The sequence below is a fragment of the Pinus tabuliformis genome, chromosome J (assembly GCF_031772625.1).
Source record: "Pinus tabuliformis cultivar Carrire ecotype Pingquan chromosome J, CPIR1, whole genome shotgun sequence".
In the NCBI taxonomy this organism is placed as follows: Eukaryota; Viridiplantae; Streptophyta; class Pinopsida; order Pinales; family Pinaceae; genus Pinus; species Pinus tabuliformis.
The window spans coordinates 129,200,393-129,223,442 of NC_142295.1; the positions used below are offsets into that span (position 1 = coordinate 129,200,393).

A 23,050-nucleotide genomic window follows, 5' to 3' on the forward strand; every position below is an offset into this window, starting at 1 on the left:
AAAAAATCAAAACAGAAATCTAAGTCCTAGGTAAAACAAAAAATTCAAATCAAATCAAAATAAAACAACAACAACAAAAAATAAAATTGAATTAACGTAAAGTCTAACCTAAACTAACATAAACCAGAGAAATCAAAATTTAAGCCTAACCCTAATGCATAAACATAAAATAAATGAAACAAAAAAAGGGTCGAATTTGTTTGAGTGTGTGCATGTGTGGGGGAGAGGCAGCAAGAGGAGCTCAACGGAGGAGCTGCGATGATGAGGGTTGGAGTTGCAGCGGACAGGGAGCAACGAGGACAGATGACGCAGGTAAAGGAGACGCAAAAGAGCAGGAAGCTTGACGGCGGCAGGAGCTCGACGGAGCAGATGAGGGCACTGTGAGAGGGAGTCGTGGGTCGAGAAGAATGGTAAGATGGCGCGAGGAGAAGGAGGCTCGAGCGAGAGGGATGCGTTTCAGCAGCAAATCGACAAGGAGAGGGGTTTCGGATGACTGCGAATGAGAACAGTAGGATTTCGAGCGAAGGGAGCTACAGGTCGATGGAGGAAAGAGGGTTGTGGAGAGGGAGAGATGAGGGTTTTAAGGTCGCGGCAAGGAAACGAACAGCTACGCAGGGATTCATAGGTCAGGCAGCAAGGATATGGCAGTGAGGGAGGAATTGCAGGAAAGAATATAAAAAATTAAAGAAAAAAAGATGACGAAAAAAAAACCCATGCAGCAAAAATGAATTTCGAAATTTTTCCAAAGAAAGAAAAACGCAGCCAAAAGCTGGTAGCTTAAACCCTTAAAAAAAATCAGAAATTCGTGATTAAAGTGATATTCTTCTGCTTCAGATTTATCCTTGAAACCCTTATAAAATTTCTAGATTTAAAATTTAAAAACCCTCAGACTGTAAAATTTTAAAAAAATGTCCCCGCAAAATGATATTGAGGCCAGCTCCAAGGCCTAGATCTGGCTTCAAACAAGAATTCTCCTTCAGATCTGTAGCTGCAAAAAAGAAAAACAAGACACCCAGAATGATATATACAATGATAAAAAGAAAACCCAGAAACCCAGTTAAATAATTACAATAATTACAAGTTGAAGGCTCTAAGTAGCCAAATCTATCATTATGCCGCACATAAAAAAATAAAAAATAAAATAAAGGAGGTGCTAACTCGAAACCCTCATGCATCAATAAAACAAAAATCTTATGATAAGCCCAGGACTAATTTAGTTGGACTCTTCAGAAAACACAGATCGAGAGTTGGCTGGTCCAACTGAAAACTTCCCCTAACGCCCGATGATCTAAATCAAGATTTCCCTGCAAAACTCGATCCAACCATTAAAAATAGAGCGAGAAAATAATAATAAAACTTAGACAAATAGAGATACCTACTATTACGTTCAAAATTTAAATTATTATTCAAATCCCAACGACTGAGCGAGATACCTGTACTCAAATCACTCTTCAGATGCTACCATCAATGGTTTTAGAAAAAAATATGCATGAAATAAGACATCTTACAGTATTTCCATGAAGACTAACACCAGCAGAATTTAACCCCAAAGTCTTTCTTTATTATCTAGAAAAAGATTACACCAGAGCTTCTTGCTAAGCACACGACTCAAAGATCGGATGGATCGAGTGATCCTCGTCAAAGTAATTTCGACTGTTGATGAAGATCAAAATTTCTTTTAATCTCATCCGTCGAAATATTTAAATTTTGAGGAAATTCGAAATTTTCATTTAAATGCATTTTAATTAACTCAAAAATTTAATTTTTGAGTTAATTTCCCAAAAAAATTGACTTTGACTTAACCTCGGGGATCAAAGGTTTAAAATTTATCAAAATAATTAATTTACCTTAGTCCCTGGACCTCTTAAAATTTAATTTTTAGGACCGACGAATTTTGCTTTTGGAGAATTTAAATTTACCTAGGACCTAGAATTAATTAAATTTCTGGCTTAAGATTTTAATTAATTTTGGGCCAGAAAATTTAATTAATTAACCTATGAGGGGATAAATTATTTTTCCAACCCTCAAGACACTTTACATCATGATTTTCATATTTTTTACATCATAAGGGGGGAAACCCATTTGTAATAGACCCTCACAAATTACCCATTTCTGCGACACAAGTATAATCCAGCAGACCAAGTAATTTCTAATAAAATAATCTAACCAAATAGTTAGGATTATTTCCAAATTATTTTTACATAGACTCGATCTAGAACACTAGGACTCGCCTAAAATCCTAGCAACAAAATCCATTCCAGCTTTGGGGTAAGACTAAAGGGAAAAACTCTGCCAATTATTTGAAAATGAATCGGTGAGACAAAAAACCTCCTAGAATGGAGATCGTCACTAGAAAGGTAGGTTTACCCAGGTCGTTACATACATGACACCAGTCTTCTGAGATTATTTACATTATATACATACAGAATGGGTTTACATAACATCTTGGAAGTCAGGCTAATGATGATAGCTGGAAGGCACAAACACATCGATCAGGCGCTATCCCTTTTGCGAAAAAAGGAGGTGTACTGCTATGGGTCGTTGACACATAGTGGTCAACAATCTCGATCAGAGATGTTTGGCCGTGTATATGCAAGAGGCTCTCAGGTTCCAAGTGCATATTCTTCAGCCTCCCATCAGACCAGACCCCACACAGAGGATCACGACATTTTTCAGGGTACTACCTTCAGACAGGGGCACAAAGAGAACGATTGATACCGTTTCATATCCATACTCTAGACTAGTGAGGATCTGTGGGACTTCACCCGGCCACGCGAGATCTCAGCAACAAAACCGTCTCAAATTCGTCTCTGGGAGACAAACTAGGTCCTCTAAACCTCAGCAGTGCACGAACTCCCCCAGACAATGATTTAGTGGACAGTCCACACCTTCCATTGGCCCTTCATTGGGCTAGCAAACTTTGTGGAGTTTTTTCCAGTGTTCTTCAGTCAGCCTCAGATGTTAGGAGAGATGGGTCTGATCCTCAGACCCATTAGCCCCTGCATCTTCTTCGTCAGGGCATTCCATACATTGTATCTTTTATGTTCCTGCATTGTACCTTTTATATTCATGCATTGTATTTTTTATAGGTGGCCGTTTGGTTATCCCACATTGTATGGACATCATTGTACTCAACAGTCCCTTTGACCTACTTTGTGGTCATTAGTTGGACATAAATATAATTATCTTATCTTATCTTATCTAGAATATTCTTAGGAGGAAAGTAGTCACAAATCAAAAGTTGAGATTTATCTCAAAAGTAATTATGCTCTTTCTACCCTTTTAATTAAATTGATTAATTAAAAAAAGTTATATGAACAAGTTTCAAATGAAATATAATTTTTTAGGCATGTGGTATCCATAAGCCATGGTATTGTAACAAAACCTATTTATAGATTAAGAATCTCCATAGTTAAGTGGGAGTGGATCTTCCTAGTTAAGAATATTGTTACATGTTTTTTTAAATGTATATATATTTAATTCATATATTAATTCTTTTTATAATAATAATAATTTAAAATGAGGTTATAATTTAATTAAATTTTTAAATTTTTTTAACCTTGGCAATGTGAAATGTAACATGAAGTAGGTGTAGATGTCAGTCTTTCGGATTAATCACATCGTTAAGACCACATTAGTTGGTTCGAAACGTCGACCAAATCCTAACAACGTGATTAATCCGAAAGACTGACATCTACATTATGTATCACAAAAGTCTTAGATCTAACATGAAGTAAGTGTTTTGATGTTTATCATGAATTGATGCCTATAGGCATTTACCAGCCATGTAATTTACGAAAAAAAAAAAAAACAAGGGAGAAAAAGGAAGATATAAAAGGAAGAGAAGAGAATAGTTCCCGTGGGCCCTTGGGCAGAATTGCAGAGCCAAGGAAAAAAAACATGTCTCTAATTGAAAAGAGAGTTCCTCTAAAAAAAGGAGGAGAATAGAGAGTATAAAAAAAAAGTAGTGTATTGAAGCTGGGTAGAATTCCTGAGGAAGGAGAGCTTGGTTCTAGTAGTAGTGCTGATTAGAATCAATCCTTGGAGCGAGAAAGGGTAGTTCCACTGTTTTTACTGGGTAGTGTGACAAAGAGAATAGTAGAAGAGCAAGCTCTTAGAGAAAAAACTGAGAAGAGGAAGAACCCACAGTCAGCGTGGAAATAGAAGGTAAATAACTCCTAGTTTTGATATGGAAGCCCATTACACTTTTCAGTGGAATGTAAACCCAGCCAAAACTTAGATTGGTGGGTGACAAGTACGAAAGGGCTTGCCCCTCTGGTTATTGATTGTGTTGTGGTTTTTAAGTTGTAATTCCTTTAGTGGCAAAATCCCTTTGAGCATTGTAATTTCAATTACCAAGATAAATTAATGGATAAAAAACATTGTCGTGGTTTATTTCCCTTTTCCTGTTTGTGTGCATGCTGGTCTATGTCTTTGAGATTCTAGTGTGAGCTCGGCTAGGGTGATTGATATTGTAATAGGAAGAGATGTGATTTAGTTCATACCCCTGCATCAATTGATCTCAAAGAAAGAAGACTTTGGCTCTAAAGTACAACTCCAGCAAAAGAAAAGAAGCACTAAGAGGTAAAATAGCTTCAGTGCAAAGCTGGGCTAGAGTGATTGAGATTGTAACAAGCAGGGGTGTGTTCTATTTACGCCACTGCAGCATTGGGTACCAAAGAAAGAAGACTTTTACTCTAAAGTACATCTACAACAAGAGAAAGGAAGCACCAGGTAGATGCTGCAAGAGGGAAAATAGCTTCAGTGCCTCGTTGGGTATTGTTGTAGGGAGAAGAAAGAGAATAGCTCCAACCAGCAATTGGGTATGTTGGCAAGGAGTTGAAGGTGCACACAATAAGGGATGAAATTTACATCCTGTGGTTGTGGGCAGATATAGAAACTGTTTGTGGTTGGTAAATGGCATGTGAGCCTTGATTTCTCTAGAATCCGGGGTTTTGAAGATTGAGTGGCAGATTTAAAATCTGGGTTGAACACAGCTCAAATAAACATCATTATTGGGTAATGGCATCCAAGAAAAGTCCAAGGACCACAATTCCAACAAAATATCAATTGAGAAGAACTGTATAAGGGAATTTGAGTGAAGAAAATCCAGTGAAGAGGAAGCTGCTAGTAGGAACTTTTCTCAGGAAATGAATATGGGGCCTGAACCTCATAGAGGAGGAGGTAAGGATGTTGTATGTATAGCTAAAGGCCATGGGAGAGGTCTTAAGAGTTAGACTAGCAAAGAGAGAGCCCAAGGGAAAGGCCATAATAGATCAATTTGAAGTTGACAAGGCCTTACAAGAGGAGGTGCAATGGTTTTTCAGACAAATTACACCCTTGGAGAAGGCCCAAAAGGAAGAGAAAACAAGGAGAAAGTGTGAAAAACAAAGGCACAACAGCAAAAGGACAAAATTGTGAAGGTGCTGTCAGTTGACAAGAAGCAAGTTGAGGGAGCCTGTCATGTAGAGAAAGCATATTTTTACGTTGAATTAGAGAAGAGAACAGGTGAAGACCTCCCAGCAACTAAGTAGGGTGCAAAGGCGATGGTACTAGTGTTGAGACCATAATTTGTGCACCTGAAGAGAACTATTAATTGGAGGAAGTTTCTTGGGGAACCCAAATTTTATTTGATTGTTTGTTTATGGATGGATGTGCAGAGGCACAAAAGTAAGAAGCAAGCTTGGGTTGAAAGTGAGGAATGTGTATACTGAGATAAAAAGCTAAGGAAAAAAAGCTAAAAAACAAGTGGAATTGTGTCAAGGATGAAACTGTGAAATTAGCAGCAATGAAAGCAATAGCAGTACATGAGGACACCACTGAAGATGACTTAGATACTGAGGTGGTAGTGATAACAGGTGCTGAAGAAGACAACAATGATGAGGGTGCCAAATTTGAAGTCGATCCTAAAGTCGAAGGCTTCCAAGTGCAGAAGAGGTGGCAGAGTGAAGCCTTCTATGCAGAGGAGGTGAAGGAAAATTCCCAAGCAACGTGGAAGAAAGACAATATTCACGAGGGTGCTAAATTTGAAGTCAATCCTAAAGTTGAAGGCTTCCAAGTGCAGAAAGGGCGGGAGAGGGGAGAAGCCTTCTGTGCAGAGGAGGTGAAGGAAAATCTCGAAGCAATGGAGTCGAGAGAAAATGATGAGCAATTGGTCTTTAAATGCTTGGCAAAGTCGGAAAAGGCTGATGATCGGGAAGTTATTATTTGTGCATTTGAGGATGAAGAGTCCCTAGAGGACATGCCCATGAGGGCAGTGGATTTAATTAACACATTTCATGTTTATGAATGTGCAGTTACTAAAGAAGGAAGAAGCAGCGCTATTGAAGAGGACAGCTATTGCTATAGTGTCTGAAAAAAATCTTTGGAGGACAAAACAGCAATAAAAGTGTTGTAAGAAAGGAAGAGGTTACAATCCCTGGGGAAGTTGCACAAGATGAACCAGATGTCAAGATAGTAACTATGTCAAGCGCTAAAAGGGAATGCAACTATGGAGAAGTTGCTAACTATGTAGGCGTATTCAAAAGTGAAACTGTCAAAAATAAGAAGGTAGAAGCAGTGCTATCATTGCTGCAAGTGAAGAGGACAGTCATTGATATAGCGTCTGAAAAAATATCCAAGGACAGGACAGAAATGAAAGTGTTGTAAGAGAGTAAGAGGTTACAATCCCTGAGAAAGTTGTACATGATGAACCAGACGTCAAGATAGTAACTATGTCAAGCACTGAAAAAGGAATGCAACTATGGAGAAGTTGCTAACTATGTAGACATATTCAAAAGTGAAATTGTCAAAAATAGTGTTGAAAGAGAAGAGGATGAGAAGCATGACATGAGAAGTGTTACTGGAATTGAAGAGAAACCAACCTTGAAGGCTATGGATGTAGAGGGCAGACACAAATATGTGTCCAGTATTTGTTTTCATTGCAAAGGCGGAGACTCCTACATCCAAGAGAAGGATACGAAGGAGAAGAAGATGGATAGGGATGAGGGGAATGACAATGATGATGTTGCCATAACAGAAATGGAAAGTAGACGAGGATAAAGCAACCCTGAGTTGCAAATGCTAGACTCAAAGCTGCAAAAGAGAAAGAGGAGAGTCCAGAGAGAGCCCTTGTTTAATTTGAGCATTTATTTGTTGATGAGTGTACAACGATAAATAATGGCATGGAGCTTGCACGAGATGAGAAGGGCACCATGCGGTAGTGCTAAGGCTGCTAAGCATTACCTCCCCAACTCACACTTGATGAGAAAAACCCTAATCCACAAGTTGCAATACAAGGGAGAAAGACTAGGAAAAATACACCATTGTCACCTAAGCAACCTATCCTCTCACTTTTGATTGGCTCTTCTCCAACTCAAAGGGGTATCCTATGTATTAGGATTATTAAAGCTATAAAAATGGGGCCCCATATAGTTTTAGCAAAAAAGTGTTTTTGTCTTTTTGTCGTATAAGGAAAATAAAGGGGTGAAGAAGAATAAGGGACTAGTGCTTGTCCAATTATGGGCCAATAGAGTTAAGAGGGCAAGCCAAAGAGAGAAATTTATGAATGGTTAAGACACATAGAACTGCTATACATGCTGCAATAAGCTTTAACTTCTTGTTAAATGATGATGAAATGTACTTGGAGGGGTCCTTAAAAGTTCCGCGCTGAAATAATGTTGTAATGGTGAACTCCACAATGAAGTATTTGATCCAGCAACAACTTTAACAAGATGATAGATGCAAAACAAGACATTTAGAAATATGACATCAAAGGGATTAAAAGTTAAAAATTTCTCACATAAAACCCTTTCATATATGGTAAATGAATTATTTATGGTTTCTTATAATAAGGTCTTCGCAAATTGCAAGCAACCCCTAGCATCCACAAACAACAATTAGAAATAAGATATATCTTCAAACATGATAAGCAAGAACCCTTAAAATTTCATTAAGCCTCCACAAAATATATTCAACAAAGAGGAGAAACTCCTCACAAACCAACCATGACTACAAATGAAGAGAGCTACTCATAATATAGAGTTTAGCTACATCTCCTTCTACAATAAAATAATAATTGTTTTCTTACATCCACTAATCTTTCCAAGGAATATCATAAAATAACCTCTTAACAACTTCATTAGTGAAAGTAGCAATGATTTGTTGAGATCCACTTTCTTTTCCAAGAAGAATAAATAAAATATGTTAGAAAAACAATACAATAACGCTCTCATATAACCAACTTAATAAGACAAGTCAATGATAATAAAATAAAGGAGTTGGTTATGCAACAACCTCAATAAAGCTCTCCAAGGTGAAAGAACCTATCAAGAGTGCATAAAAATGCGACAAAATTTTTCTAGCAACAGATATTGAATACACCATAACTCCATTAATTTATGTGGAATTTCTGTTATGATCACAACTTGAAAATCTCACAGCCACTCTATATCTAAAGATATTCGTTCGTTAGAAATTTCAACCCTCTATTAAAAGACAATTTCTCTTGAAGCTAGAATGTCCTCAAAATATAAAATGAAATCCTAGATTTAGGGTTTATAACTTCCTAGGTGTCCTCCAATGTGGGACTTGAAGCTCTCCAAGATGAGACTTTCCCCTCATTTTTTTCTCTTTTTCGCAGTAACACCCCTAGGTAGGCCCACCTGAAAGGGCCTCACACCCAGTCGACTCTACTGATGGAGTCTGACCCTGATGGACTCGAGAAGGATCGAACCCATGCCTCATGACATAGGGCTAACAACTTGGCAGAGGGGTCTTTGACCAACTTGGCTACCCATTTGGGCTAGAATTTGCCCTCAAACATAAATATAAATGCAAAAAGGCTCCAAGAACGGTGGACATCGTCAATAATAAGCACAAACATAAGTGCAAGCAACATCCACAAGAGCATAAAACCATGAAACCCCCTCCCTCCCAAGGTGATACATCCCATCAACAAGCATGAAAAGGTGTGCAATGTAACTTCCAAAGGTGGACATCTCCTCAAAGTAGGGTGTGAATCAAGGCAAACCTCTTATGATAGCACGTGTAAGACCTCCAAGAGAAACATCCCATCAAATAAGGCATGGAAGAGTGCAAAGTAGCCTCAAATGGTGGACACCTTCCTCAAATCAAATGTCAAGCAAGTGGATCCATGAAATAACGCATCGAATCTATGAAAAACATATGTGAAATGCCATCAATACTCAACTAACTCCATAAGGAAATGGGGTGGCCCCTCATCAACCAAAAGACCATCCCTCAAAATGTGTACCATCAATCAACCAAAAAATTCTCAGAGTATGGAAGGTGTTAGATCGATGGAAGAAAGAGCCATGTATCACCATCAATCCATATGACAACCCAGCCAAGTGATCAAAAAAGGGGGACGACCTCATCATTCAAGTAATAAAATAATAACAAGTGTGTATGTGCCTCCACATATGTGCCAATGAAGGGGTCACTCCAAATAGGACCACGATCCACCTCATAAGTAACATCTCTATGTGTGAAAAATATCCATAACAACTAGGGCTTTAGAACAATGAGCCTCTAACCATGTCAAATCATCCCCAATGAGTGTGAAACAAAGGGGAAGAAAGGAGCAAAATGCCAAGCATTCTCCAACAAAATGATGTCAACCAAACCAAGATGCCAATGCAATGGCAAACAAGCCCAAAGATGCTAGGGCATTCCATCGAGAGATATACATGTCATCACGTACCATCAACCTCTCTCTAACTAATGTAAAAACTAGATCACCAAGTGCAATGCTTTATCTCCACGATAAACAAGTATACCAAACAAATAACCATCAAAGCACCCATTACATCATCAATCATGCCATCAACTATTAACCAAGGCATCAAGTGAAACCATAATCCTAAGCCATTAAAACTCCATCAACATGTAAAATCTACCTTTGTGATAAAATCAGTGAAAGTAGAAAAGAACCCTTGTGCTAATGTTGAGATAGTTAAAGAGGATCAAGTGGCCATCACTAGAAGAAGAATTTTTAGGAACCCTTGTTATCCCTAATGCATATTCTTGTACTTTGGTTGCAAGGATAAGAAGCATGCGCAATGTTCCACACATAGAAGAAAAGCCCATTGTAGCTGAAATATTGAAGTAGAGGAAGAAACAATGAAAAAGTTGCAACAAAGATGATAGATGAAGCCTTGATTATCGCAATTAAAGAAGAGGACAAGAGACACTTCGAAAAAATATTCATGTCTTAAATCACTAATAAAGAACAATGCCACTGCGAAATGGGGAAGTGGAAGAAGATCATGTTGAAGAATGTAACTAGCTTCAGTCTTTATAATTGTACTTGTCAAAAGAAAATGACTTATTAAAGCATGGGTTTCATGCTTGGGTCAATCTTTTCTAGTTCAAAGCCCCCATTGAGGGCTTCTAGGTTTTGTCTTGAGTCATTAGAGCCATGGTCATTATCATTAGACCCTTCTTGGGATTTTGTATCATGTAAAAAGAATTATTTTTGAGTCAAAAAGATAATTTGTCACCTCACACCAAGTCGGCCCTGCCCTCAACAAATCGGCCTAGATTAGGGCAATTCAACCTCACAAGAAGCCTATATATTGAGCAACTCAACTTCATTTGGAGAGCATTATCAACAAGTTCGATATCTAAGAATCAGTAGCTGGAAAAGAGTGTGAAGTTGTTGGAAAGCTAGGAAGAATAAAATCGAGTTTTTGGGCTACCTTTCTCTCACACGTGCGAAGATACTTGGCTAAAGTTGGGGCTAATAGTCTGTTTCTATTGCAAGGTTGAAGTTCTGAAGCTGGGGGGCCAAAAATCTGTTGTTGGGGCCAAAATTCTGATCTAAAGTTGCACCTTGAAGCGTTGACACTTGGAAGGCTGAGAAAAGGACATCTACAAGGAGGAAGGGTTGACTTGGTGATTGGAGGAGGTCTTTGTCTAGGTCTAGAAGTCTAGAAGTATCTCATCTTGATTTGAATCTACTGAAGAGTTCTTGACTGGGTTTTCCCTTTATAGGGGTTTTGCCCTGGCTATGTGCCTACATCTTCTATCTCCTGTTCTTGTGATCTTCATACACATATAATTTGGTAATTGCTTGATGAAAGATAAACTAAATAAAAGTAAAAGAGGCCAACATAATTCACAAGTAATTATCAAGAAAGAGGAATCAAACCCTAAAATCTACTAGCACTGATTTCTCAACAGATCATTGGTGGGAATGAGATGTGAAAATTTCTAACACGAAATTCTACTACAGTGACTGATTTATTTCTCCTAGTTATTTCCCACAATAAGTTATTTATGAAACCCTTCAGTAAACATTAAAATAAATTCTACTACAGTTATCACATAATTACATAGAGAAAATAACAGTGATATACAAGCACAAGAATCAATCACATCAACACAGTTGTTTTTGGACAATTGTCCCTGGAAAAACCCAATGTGGGAAAACCAGTGCAACAGATGAGGGTTTATTTATTAATCTTCAACAACAATCGCTTTACAAGGAATGATTCTACAAAAAAACTGAGACACTTCTGAGAGAAACACCTGAGACAAAGTTTCTCCTCCTCTTGGAGAAGTTCTGACACCTTGGAGACCCTTCACCCACTTCTGCGTCAGTCTGTGTCAGCCTGCGTGAGGACTGCGTCTCCAATGGTGTTGTCTCCCTGCTCTTCCCTCTGCGTTGTCTCTCGAATGCCCTGCGTCACCTCCTCCTTAGTCTCTGACTGTTGTTGATGCCCTCCTCTTCCTTCACCCTGCAACTCTCCCTCTGAAATCAAACTCCTTCTCCTTGAGAATCGATTTCCCTCGGGTTACTGAGTATTTGCCCAGTGTGTCTCCAAATGACTCTCAAGACGTCTCTTATACTTTCCCTGTTGATGAATCAATGACCGAGATTAAGTCTCTAATCAATGGCTAAGATTAAAACAGACTTGATCCTTGTCTCTTAGAATCTTTTCACTCATATCTTTATTAATACCCATTAATATTTTTATTTTCCTAAGTTTACATTTAGGAACCCATTAAAAATATTAATTATTTTAATAACTCCTCATCCGGGTGGAATTTCTCCAAACGCTTTCTGGGACTTGGAGATCTCATGTGATCTAGCCCCTCCACAAAATTTCGGAGCTAGAGCACATTCGATGCTACCCAAAATCAACACTCCCTCTTCGCAAGGAATGTGCTCTAGCAATACTTCCTAATGAAGCATCACACTTATCCATGGCACCAGTCCTCTGCATTGTTGATGCTCGGTCTATTGTCCCTCATCCACTGTGTTGCTGCAACCTGTACTGTTTCCCATGACACTGTAACTGTCACTGCTACATCTGTACTGCAGCTCCCTCTGAATATGCTACATCATGCTGGCTATAACACTGCCACTGCTAATTGTTGCACTGCAACTCCTTATACTATCTGCTTCTGCTATTGAAACGGATTCTTCACGATCCCCATCTTCTCCTTGAAGTAAACAAACTTTGTTCTTCCTAGGGCCTTGGTGAGAATGTCTGCCATCTGTTCTCCTGTTGGGGTGTACCTCAACTGTACTGCCCCCCGTTGGACATAATCTCTGATAAAGTGACACCTGATATCAATGTGCTTCGATCGATCATGAAAGACTGGATTCTCAGAGAACTTGATGCAACTCTGATTATTACACAAAATATTGGTCGCTTCCATCTTTCTCCTGAATATATTCACAAACAATTTCCTAAGTCATATGGCTTCGCACGAAGCTGTGCTAGCTGCCATATATTTAGCTTCGATTGAGCTAAGAGCCACGGGTTTCTGTTTCCTACTACACCATGAGGTCATTCCTGATCCAATGTTGAAACAATACCCAGTGGTACTTTTCCGATCTACTAAACTTCCAGCCCAATCTGTGTCAGTGAACCCACTCAACCTGATGTCATTGCCTTGGGTGTACATTAGTCCATGCTCGATTGTTCCTTGTATATATCTGAGAACATGCTTGGCTACTGCCCAATGCGCCCTCTTTGGTTCTACCATGAACTGACTCACGGTGTTGACGGCGTAACAAATGCCCGGCCTGGTATTGACCAGATACATCAAGGACCCTATGAGCTGCTTGTACAAGGTGAGAACCCATTAAAAATATTAATTATTTTAATAATTCCTCATCCGGTTGGAATTTCTCCAAACAATTTCTGGGTCTTGGAGATCTCATGTGATCTAGCCCCTCCACAAAATTTTGGAGCCGATGCTAGCCAAAATCAACATGAGAAAGAACAATGCCACCCGCAAATGGGGAAGTGGAAGAAGATCGTTGGTGGGAATTATGCCAATGAGGGAAATGACAAAAATAGCAGGCGGGGCCTTATTGTGTCCATATAGCACCAAAAGGAAATGATGTTTGTTGTATTAGTGACCCACGAAATCTAAAAAAAGGCAAGGAGAAAGACAAAAGGCACAAGGGATTTTCTTGAGTTGGATATGGAACCATCCCATTCCAAGAAAAATCTTATCACTGTAAACAAAAGCTTAATGAACCATGGAAATTTTTCCAAATGCAAGGTGCAAAACCATGAGTGGCTCAAGGTGTCGAGTCAAAGGAAAGAGTGAGTGAAAAGGGCACAAATTTGCATATGTGCATGTTGAAATGGCACGTACATTGAAGTAGAGCAAGAGGAGTGCAGATGCCAAGTCATTTTTGAAGTATATGAAGTCTGTGCATGATCAGGGCCAGCAACAAAGATAGTGGAGTTGCCAAGGTTATAAGCAAAGAGCTGATGTAAAAAGGCTGGTATATAAGTGTGAGGAAGGAGGCCTTGCATTAGTGCACCTAAGGAAGGCAGAGGCTCGGAAGATGCTATTTGGACCTCAGAAATAGAGTTGGAATGAATCGCTCAACCTTTGGATGGTTGTTCTACCAATCTTGTGAGTAGTTGCTCACTTTTCTTTTTTTCGCGGGAGAGGCTGATGCATGGGCATCAAACTTGCACCCTCTGGTTGACTCTCATCATGCATCAAATTGGTGGCAAAAAGAGGTCAAGCTGCCAATGAAGCCTGAGTTGTCAAATCATTACCCCATCTGAAAGGATTTCAATTTTTTACATTTACAGATCTACCATCCCACTTACTTGTGGGCAAACAATATGCACCTGGCAGCAACGCATTAAACACTATAAAGGTTGGGATATTTATTGTTGAATATAAATGGTGCATATTCCAGTGTATATTCAACAATTTATATTCCAACTGATATATTATTAAACGCTTATTGTCTGCCCTTCCTTGTGTACTTCCTTCTAAGCCATGGAATACTCCACTCCTGAACCAAAGGTATATGCTTTCCCATGCATTTGTTAAATTAATTAATGTGTGATGGGGCCATGAGGTCAAAGCCCAAATGACTTTGAGAGCGGTTAAAGGTGGCCAGGCCTGTTCCAACATGGCCTTTAATATTTGTTTGTTGGTAGGGTTGAAAAGGCACACTTGGCATTATTTCTAAGGTCAGAGTCTCAGACCATTAAGTTTATTAAAGAGAGCTGTTGAAGTTTAAGAAGAACGGGGATTCTTAGTTTTTTTTTTTGGGTAGAGGAAGTTTTGGAGAAGAGGGCAGATAGTCCCCTTGCGAATAAGAAAGAACAGAGACAAGGGAGAATGGGCATAAAAACAGTGGAGAAGAGGAAGAAGAATGGAAAGGAAGAGAAAAGAAGTGTAAAGGAAAAGGGAAAAAAAAAATATATATAAAGGAAAAAGAAAAAAAGCGACAGCAGAGAGATGATAGGGCAATTCCAGTGGGGTGCTGGTTAGAATTGCAGAGCTAAGGAAAGAGGAGGCATCCTTCTCATAAAAGAGAGCTATTCTTGAAGAGGAAAAGGAGGAGAACAGAGTGATTAGAAGAAAAGAGGAGGCATCCTTCTCATAGAAGAGAGCTACTCTGAAGAGGAAAAGGAGCACAAAGTGAATAGAAGAAAGGGTTTCAGTATATTGAAGCTGGGTAGAATCTTCAGGAACAGTAAGAACTTGGTTTCAGCAGTTGTGCTGGCCCTGCTGGGTAGAACCAATCCTTGAAAACAAAAAATGGCAGTCCAGTGTGTTTACTGGGTAGCGCTGCAAGGAGAATTGCAGAAGAGCTAGCACCTAGCGGAATAAGAAGCAAGAGGAAGAACCCACCGTCCCGTTGGAAGCAGAAGGTAAATGACTCCTGGCATTGGTAGGACAGAGGCCTGTAATTTTGCGTGTGGAATGTATGCCTAGCCAAAACTCTGAGTCGTGGGTAACTCAGAGTCGTGGAATTGTGTTGTAGTTTTCAAGTTTTAATTGCTTTAGCAGCAAAAGCCCCTTGAGGGCAAGCACTATAGTATCAGTTGCCAAGATAATTAATGTAGAAGAAACCCCCTTGTGGTTTTTTACGTTTTGCATGTTTGTGTGCATGCTGGCCCGTGTATTTGAGCTTCCATTATGAGCCGTGCTAGGTCTTGATTGAAGCTGTCAAGTCTCAAGTAATATATTTTGGAGTATTTCAACTCAAAAAGGGTTGTTTCAGGTTCAAATCTCTCGTTACTGCCATATGGCATTTTTGGGATCCTCTTTTCATTTTCCACTGCATTTTATCTACGAATTGTGTCTCCTTTGCTGGAAATGGTTTGCACCATGTTGTCACTGTAGAAATGGCGTTTTCTTTGTTGCAAATAATTTGCATTTTATCATTTTATGTTGTGTGTTTTTTTGAAAATGGTTTTTCATTGAGAATTGAGTTTATTTTGGTGGGTTGGGAAGATGATCTCACCTAAATTGAGATATTTTACTTGTTACCCAATATCTTGCCCTTGCCCATAAACTTACGTAATTTTAAATTACTAAATGGAGTACTTTGTTAAAAATTAAAATTAAAATTAATCACCAAAATCTGAAAATCAATAGAAATCAAGTTACAAATCAGCATCCAATGTACAGTACTATATACACGCTTTAGTGTAAATGGATCCCAATGCTATGGGAACTCTATTACATCTAGCTACTCTAGATGCAATTCAAAATTCTCTAACAAAAGTCAAATTTGAGATTTCGAAGAAAAATAATCAAAGAAAGACATCACTGTACCTGACATTCAATTGCAAGCGTTGGATATCCGGTCCATAGAGAGAGTTGTTGTTGATGAGTTGCAATTGGGCTGTCAAGGATTTTCCATCTGGTGCTTCAGAGAAGGAAGAGAGCATGTACCCATCACCAGCTCCAACAGCTTCGGATGGACAGCATACGCAGAGGAAAATGAATATCCATGCCAGGAGAGAGATCGGTAACGTTGTTTGATCCATCGTGTCTGAAGCTCATTCAACAGGAGCTTCCATGGCCGCCTGCTTAAGCGGAGCGGAAGCCTATACGAAGACTTTGGGATGATAAGAAGGTGGGTGGACCTATCCATTGGCAGATTGTGGATTGACAAAACGTGAAAAGGATGGCGTTCGCCGATAGTGGGAATGGTGTTGGAATGGACAAAGCAGACAAGGACGAAATGGACAAGCAGTTGGAAGAACAGGACTGCTAAGACTATGTCTTGGTTGGCTGTATTTTTAAGATGTTTGTATTTTTTTTTTAAATAAATTGACTTTTTAATTAAGAAAACTATAATTATATATATATAATTTTAGAGATGTTTTAAAGTTTTAATTAAGAAGAGTATTTATTTATATTAAAAATGGTTGGTATTGAGGAATTATTGTTATTTAATATTAAAAAGATATTGTAGTTATATAAATTAAATAGAGGGGTGATGTATGGGTCGATGCAAATCAAAGTAGTAAAGCATTTAGGGGCTTTGGTTGTATTCTACCTTAAGGGATCAAGATAGTAAAAGAATATAAGGTCTCTTCCCTTACTGTCTTAGGGGATTCTCTCTTTCTTATATAGCATTTGGTTAAGGGATAAATTCCAAAAGATAAGGCATTGGTCCATCTCATGAAAAGAATTAGGGAGATAGAAATGTATGTACTTTGTATCATTCTTCCATGTGTTTTGCGAATTCAACAAGAAGACATATAAATGTGCTAACGAAGGGTGTAACTCAGAGTTGGGTGATCTGGTTATCAATGGGAAACCCATATTCTCTCAAATTCCCTAAGTTTCAGTTATGAAACATATTAAAGTTAGATTATTTCCTATAGTCACCCACCATAGGGAAGAAAACAAAAATGATGTGGGGGGGGTTGGGCTATGGAGCCTCCCTACGAGGAATTAATCATGCAAATTATAGTAGTGATAACATACAATCCAAGCCAAGAACACCGCACACTACATCATACAGAATATCACACATGAGAGTAATCCATCATACATGGCATATCCCAAAGGAGGCCTTGATCCAGTGGCTTTGTGTTAAGTTGGACAATAGGATAATTACAAACAGGGGTGGGATTTGCGTATACTTCCAATGTAGGATTAATGTGCAGAGGACTCCACTACACATTGTATTAGCACGCAACATATTAAGCAAGAGAATGACGCACTCTAGAAGAAATTATGGGGATAATTAAGAAATCTACAGCGAGAATCTGAGCATAGAGGGAGGGTGATGCCCTGGAGTCACCATGATAAGGGTGCCACTCTGCATGAAACGTTATAAAATAAGAAGTATTACACGCAAAGTTGTTGCAACTTGTTTAGAGGAGACAAGACTCCGAGTAGGATTCAGTGTGCCACCTTGTATCAAGTCAACATTCAAGTCCTAGTTGTGGAGGATCTCACCCAGGAAACCCTTAGGTTTGAATTATGCATAGGAGGGACGTCCGCGCGGAAATCACAGGAGGGGTGCTCGCCTGCCTCTACACTTCAACCTACTCAAATCATTCAACTCTGTGTCATCAAGGCAGGTCATGCTCGAGGATTGCAAGGTTGAAACTAAAAAGGGTGGAAGCACGTTTCATCTTCTAATCTGGGGCAACATCGCTTGTGAAAATTCATTGTCAATGGCAGGACTTGCAGCCAAGGATAAAGCATGAAAGTTTCAAGGTTACAAATAATAGAATTTTGAAGTTATGAATGACAATACAAACCAATTGGTGCACCAATTGAATGAAAGAATAGATGCCATTTAAATTGATTTTCTAATCCTGATTTTGAAGAACTATTAGGTCCCTATAATACTAGTGTATTCCCCCATTATTATTGTCATTGTAGCCCCTTATTGTTATTATTGTGCCCTATAGAAGCCCACTATTGTTATTATTGTGCCCTTACATTATTATTGTTATGTCGGCTCTGATTATATTGTGACTGCTTAGACTCCTATATATATAAAGGAGGTTTTGTCATTTGTATCATCTAAGAATTGTTCATTTGTGTAATGTAAATGAGGTTTCCCCCTCGAAGAGACTAATTTTGAAGTCGTTGATCTATCTCTTATTCTATTTTGTGAGCTAGTTGCATAACATTTGGTATTGGAACTTTGGATTCTAGGGTTTTGTTGCTTCAAACAGGTCATTGTGGAGGTGGAATATCTAGGTCATGTTGTATCTCATGAAGGTGTTAAGGTAGACCCTAGCAAAATTAAAGTCATTAAGGAATGGAAAATCCCCACATCTATAAAGCATCTGCGAGGATTTCTCAGGTTAACAGGGTATTATCGCAAGTTTGTTAAGAATTATGGGAGAATAGCAACACCTCTAACAACATTACTAAAGAAAGATGCATTTTCTTGGACTTCAGAAGCAACGAAGGCCTTTGAACATCTTAAAGAGGCAATGTGCCAAGCACCAGTCTTAGCTATGCTAGACTTCACAAAAACCTTTATTGTGGAATGTGATGCCTCAAGAAATGGAATTAGTGTTGCTTTAATGCAAGAAGCAAGACCCATTGCTTTTGAAAGTTGTCCAATCAAAGGAAAGTATTTACACAAATCTATTTATGACAAGGAAATGTTGGCAGTACTACATGCACTTAAGAAATGACGACCTTACCTAATGGGAAGACACTTCAAGGTAAAACGGATCATGATAGTCTTCAATAATTTTTAGAAAAAAGGATTATCTTCAGAAGAGCAGCAAAAATGGGTCCCAAAGATGTTGGGTTATGACTTTGAAATCATCTACAAAAAGGGGAAGCAAAATGTTGTTGCAGATGCACTCTCAAGAAAGGATGAAGATGTGAAAACATAGTTTTGTGCCATTTATATCATCCAACCAGATTAGATAAACGAAGTAAGGGATGAATGGAAGAATAACGAAGAAGTGTGGGCACTCATTCAAAAGTTGCAGGAAGATCCCAATACATATAATACATTTAGCTGGAAAAATGATCCATTATGGTACAAAGATCGCTTATACCTCTGTAAGAATTCCCAACTCAAACAAAAGATTCTTTTGGAATTGCACACCTCTCCCTTAGGAGACCACTGAGATTTTTAAAAAACTTATCATAGGGTTAAGAAGGAATTTTTTTGGGATGACCTTAAATATGATATTCAAAAGTTTGTGGTGGAATGTTTGGTTTGCCAACAAAATAAAGTTGAGACAATTAAGACCTCAGGTTTGTTACAACCTTTATCCATTCCAAGTCAACGTTGGGAGGAGGTTTAAATGGATTTTATCACAGGTTTACCCAAGTCCGAAGGAAAGAGTGTCATCATGGTGGTAGTTGATAGACTTACCAAGTATGCACACTTTTGTGCACTATCTCATCCATTTAAAGCCATTACAATTTATACTACATTTATGGAAACAATTCAAAAGCTACATGGAAACCCAAAGATTATTGTAAGTGATAGAGATCCCACTTTCACTGGAAATTTTTGGACGGAATTATTTTCTTTTCAAGGTACTCAGTTAGCTCATAGCTCATCTTATCATCCTCAATCTGATGGGCAAACTGAGATAGTGAACAAATTTTTGAAAGGATATCTCTATTGCTTTGTATTTGATAAACAGACACAATGGGTCAAGTGGTTGCCTCTGGATGAATGGTGGTATAACACTTCCTTTCATACTGCAGCAAAAATGACCTTATTTATGACACTTTATGGATATCATCCACCGTCCATCACATCATCTTTAAGAGAAAATTATAAGGTTCAAGCAGTGGAAGACCACATCGAGCATCAACAACAAGTGCTCAAGCTCTTAAAGAATAACCTCACTTTGGCGCAGAATAGAATGAAACAACAAGCATATCAACATCACAGTGAAAGAAGTTTTGATGTAGGTGACTGGGCATTTCTACAACTACAACCATACAAACAAATGTCCCTCAAGCAAGCTAATAAGGATAATAAATTATCACCAAAGTATTAAGGTTCGTACAAGGTGTTGCAAAAGATTGGTACTATGGCATACAAATTGGAGCCTCCTGCATCTTCACGAGTGCACCTAGTTTTCCATGTTTCATGCTTAAAGAAGGTTATAGGTGACAAGCTCCCAGTTCAAACAATATTGCCAGAACTTGACAAGGAAGGAAAAATCATATTAGAACCTGAAGCAGTCACATAAACAAGAACTCGACAACTACGAAGTCGATCAATTTCAAAGTATCTCATCAAGTGGAAGAACTTACCCGCTGAAGATTCCACATGGGAGGATGAGAATTTTATATAGAAGCATCTAAAACTACTCAAGCGTTGAGGACAACACTTTTTTGAAGAAGAGGGGCATGTTAGGTCCCTCTAATACTAGTGTATTCCCCCATTATTATTGTCATTGTAGCCCCTTATTGTTATTGTTGTGCCCCTGTTGTCCCCATATTGTTATTATTGTGCCCCATAGAAGCTCACTATTGCTTTTTTTCCCGTGGAAAAAGTCGTAATTTTATTCATAAGACAAAATTATATTTTGTAGATGCTAAAGAGCATATGCAAATGATTTGTTCATGTTTTCACAGAAACCAAAAAAATATTAAAAAGCAAAAAATAAAAATGCTATTCTTTTCTCCCTTTCTTTTTCTCCACCTTTCGCCATCCTCCAGTGTTGGGGGTAGAAGTTATAATGGATAGCTGATTTTTGGTAATAATTATGGGAGAGTCCTTGTCCGACTCAGATCCTTTTGATCCGTGAGTTCTCTTGTTGCGAGATATTTCCTTTCTTGTTGGTTGGGAAGCTTGTTGCTGCAAAGGGTTACTAGGGGCTCCCTCTTTCATTAGTGTGCTATTCTGGACTTTTTGTTCATCCATTTCTACTTTATATTCTGTAGTCTTTTTTGTGTCTTCTTCTTCATCCAATGGCTATGTATGTTGCCATCCTTTAGGCTTCCTCTGTTTCTTCTTGTTCCACTTGGGGGTGTTTCTTTCCAGTGGACAAGCACTGAGGAGGTGACCTGTTTGTAGACATCCACGGCATTGGAACGCTGTATTTTCGTAATCCAAGGGTTGTATCCACTGTGTATTATTGAAATTCAGTGTTATACTTTTTGGTAGTCCCTGGCTGAGATCTACTTCAACACAAATTCTGGCGAAAGTAAATATTCCCTTTGTGAGTCTGTCTCCATCAGTCTTTAGAAATTTTCCCAAGGTGTTCCCTATGGCAATTAATACCTTGTGGTGCCAGAAGTGTAATGGAAGGTTGTGCAACCTAACCCAGACTGGCATCTTTGATACCACCATTGTGTTGGCATCGAAATCTGGAAACCAAGGGGTCATGAAGAGCCCTGCGCTGCCCCAGAACCATGGTCCCTTGTTGAGGATATATTCCTTTTCCTGTTTTGTATTAAATCTTACTATAAAAAAACCCTTGGGGTATAAGTATATTTCGTAGTTTGGTGTCCATGTAGTGTGAATCTAGTGGTGCAGAACATCAGATTTGGGCCAAAATCCATTAAATCTACAGATAACTGAGTGGGAATAAAGATCTGAGTACAAAGCATTTACCTCAGGCATTGCTATGGTGAGAGCAGGATTCTTTGTTTTTTGTTCTACAATGTATGGCCTGGGAAGTTTAGGCATTGTTGCTGGTTTGGTCTGCACTTTCCCTTTACCTTTGACTGCATCTTTGAAGGATCCTGTGTTCTTTGAGCTGGTCCCAGAACATCCACCCCACAGATGGAAGTTGATGATGATGGTCGAGTCTGCAGTTATGTTGTAATCCTGAAGGGTGTAGTTAAGTTGTGACCCATGTGGATTAGATTTTGCCCATGTACTGGTATGCCAAGGAGGTTCTGTATTTTGTATCTTAGATCCTGGATCCTACAGCCCTTCCAAAGCCTCAAGCAATAATTCCTGCCTTCCAGCGTTTTGATAAATAACTGTGTGAGATCCGTCTCTGTAGGGTGTGTATCCATTAGAGAATGACCTCGATCTGTTGCCCAGGTCATCCTGTTCCAAACCACTAGATCACCACCATTCTGCTTGCCTTTCAGGCCTTCTTCTGCATTTTGGGCCTGTGATTCAGGGCAGAGAGGTATCTTGGCGATTGCATGCCCCCAGATCTGCACTTTATGTGGGTTGCTCGGTCTTCTAAGTGCCTGATCTATTAAATCACTTGCGGATCTTGATTTTATCATATCTGGTTGTCCCATTGCTTTCTCTCCAGGCTTCGTCCGGATCCAACCAATCTGATCACCACCGGTCTGCTTGCCTTCCTCTACGATTTGGGGCAATGATCTGAGGCAGAAGGGTGACTTGGCATGTGTAGTCCTCCCGATCTGGTTACGGTGTGGGCAATTCATTCTACTGGATGCCAAATCTGTTAAATCGATGGGAAATCTGAAATTAATACTCCCTTCCACGATGGGAAGGATCAGCTCAGATCTGTGTAATAGCCTTGCAGGGGTAGTGTTATCAAGCTCAGGTTCATGGCAAGGGAGCGCAAAAGGTGAACTGTTCCAGGCCTCCAAGCCGATAACATATAGGTGAACAGATCTAGCATTGTACCCATCAATAGTCCCTTGATCGTGGGCCTGATCAGTTGCTTTGAAGACAACTGCATAGTACCTTGCTGTTCCAGTTTCTACATGCCTCTTGCCGAAGCAAACGATTGTTTTCTCAGCGGATTCCTGTTTTGTATCCACATTCAACCTCTCGAGGGAGTGGTTGTAAATCGCAGGCTTGGTAGATCTAGGCTTAAACCTTGTTGAGTAGCACAGATAGCCAGCTTTGAGGTCCTCGCAGCCTCTT

General features: G+C 39.1%; 1 pseudogene across 1 annotated transcript in view; it reads right to left on the reverse strand.

Moving 5' to 3' along the window:
• The window catches only part of LOC149225950 (alpha-xylosidase 1-like), a 51,046-nt pseudogene extending 34,677 nt beyond the window's left edge, over positions 1–16,369 (reverse strand). The window contains exon 1 of the transcript XR_016247704.1: positions 16,060–16,369. The product of XR_016247704.1 is annotated as an alpha-xylosidase 1-like (transcript). The remainder of the gene's footprint in view (positions 1–16,059) is intronic.
• Positions 16,370–23,050: the final 6,681 nt, after the last annotated feature.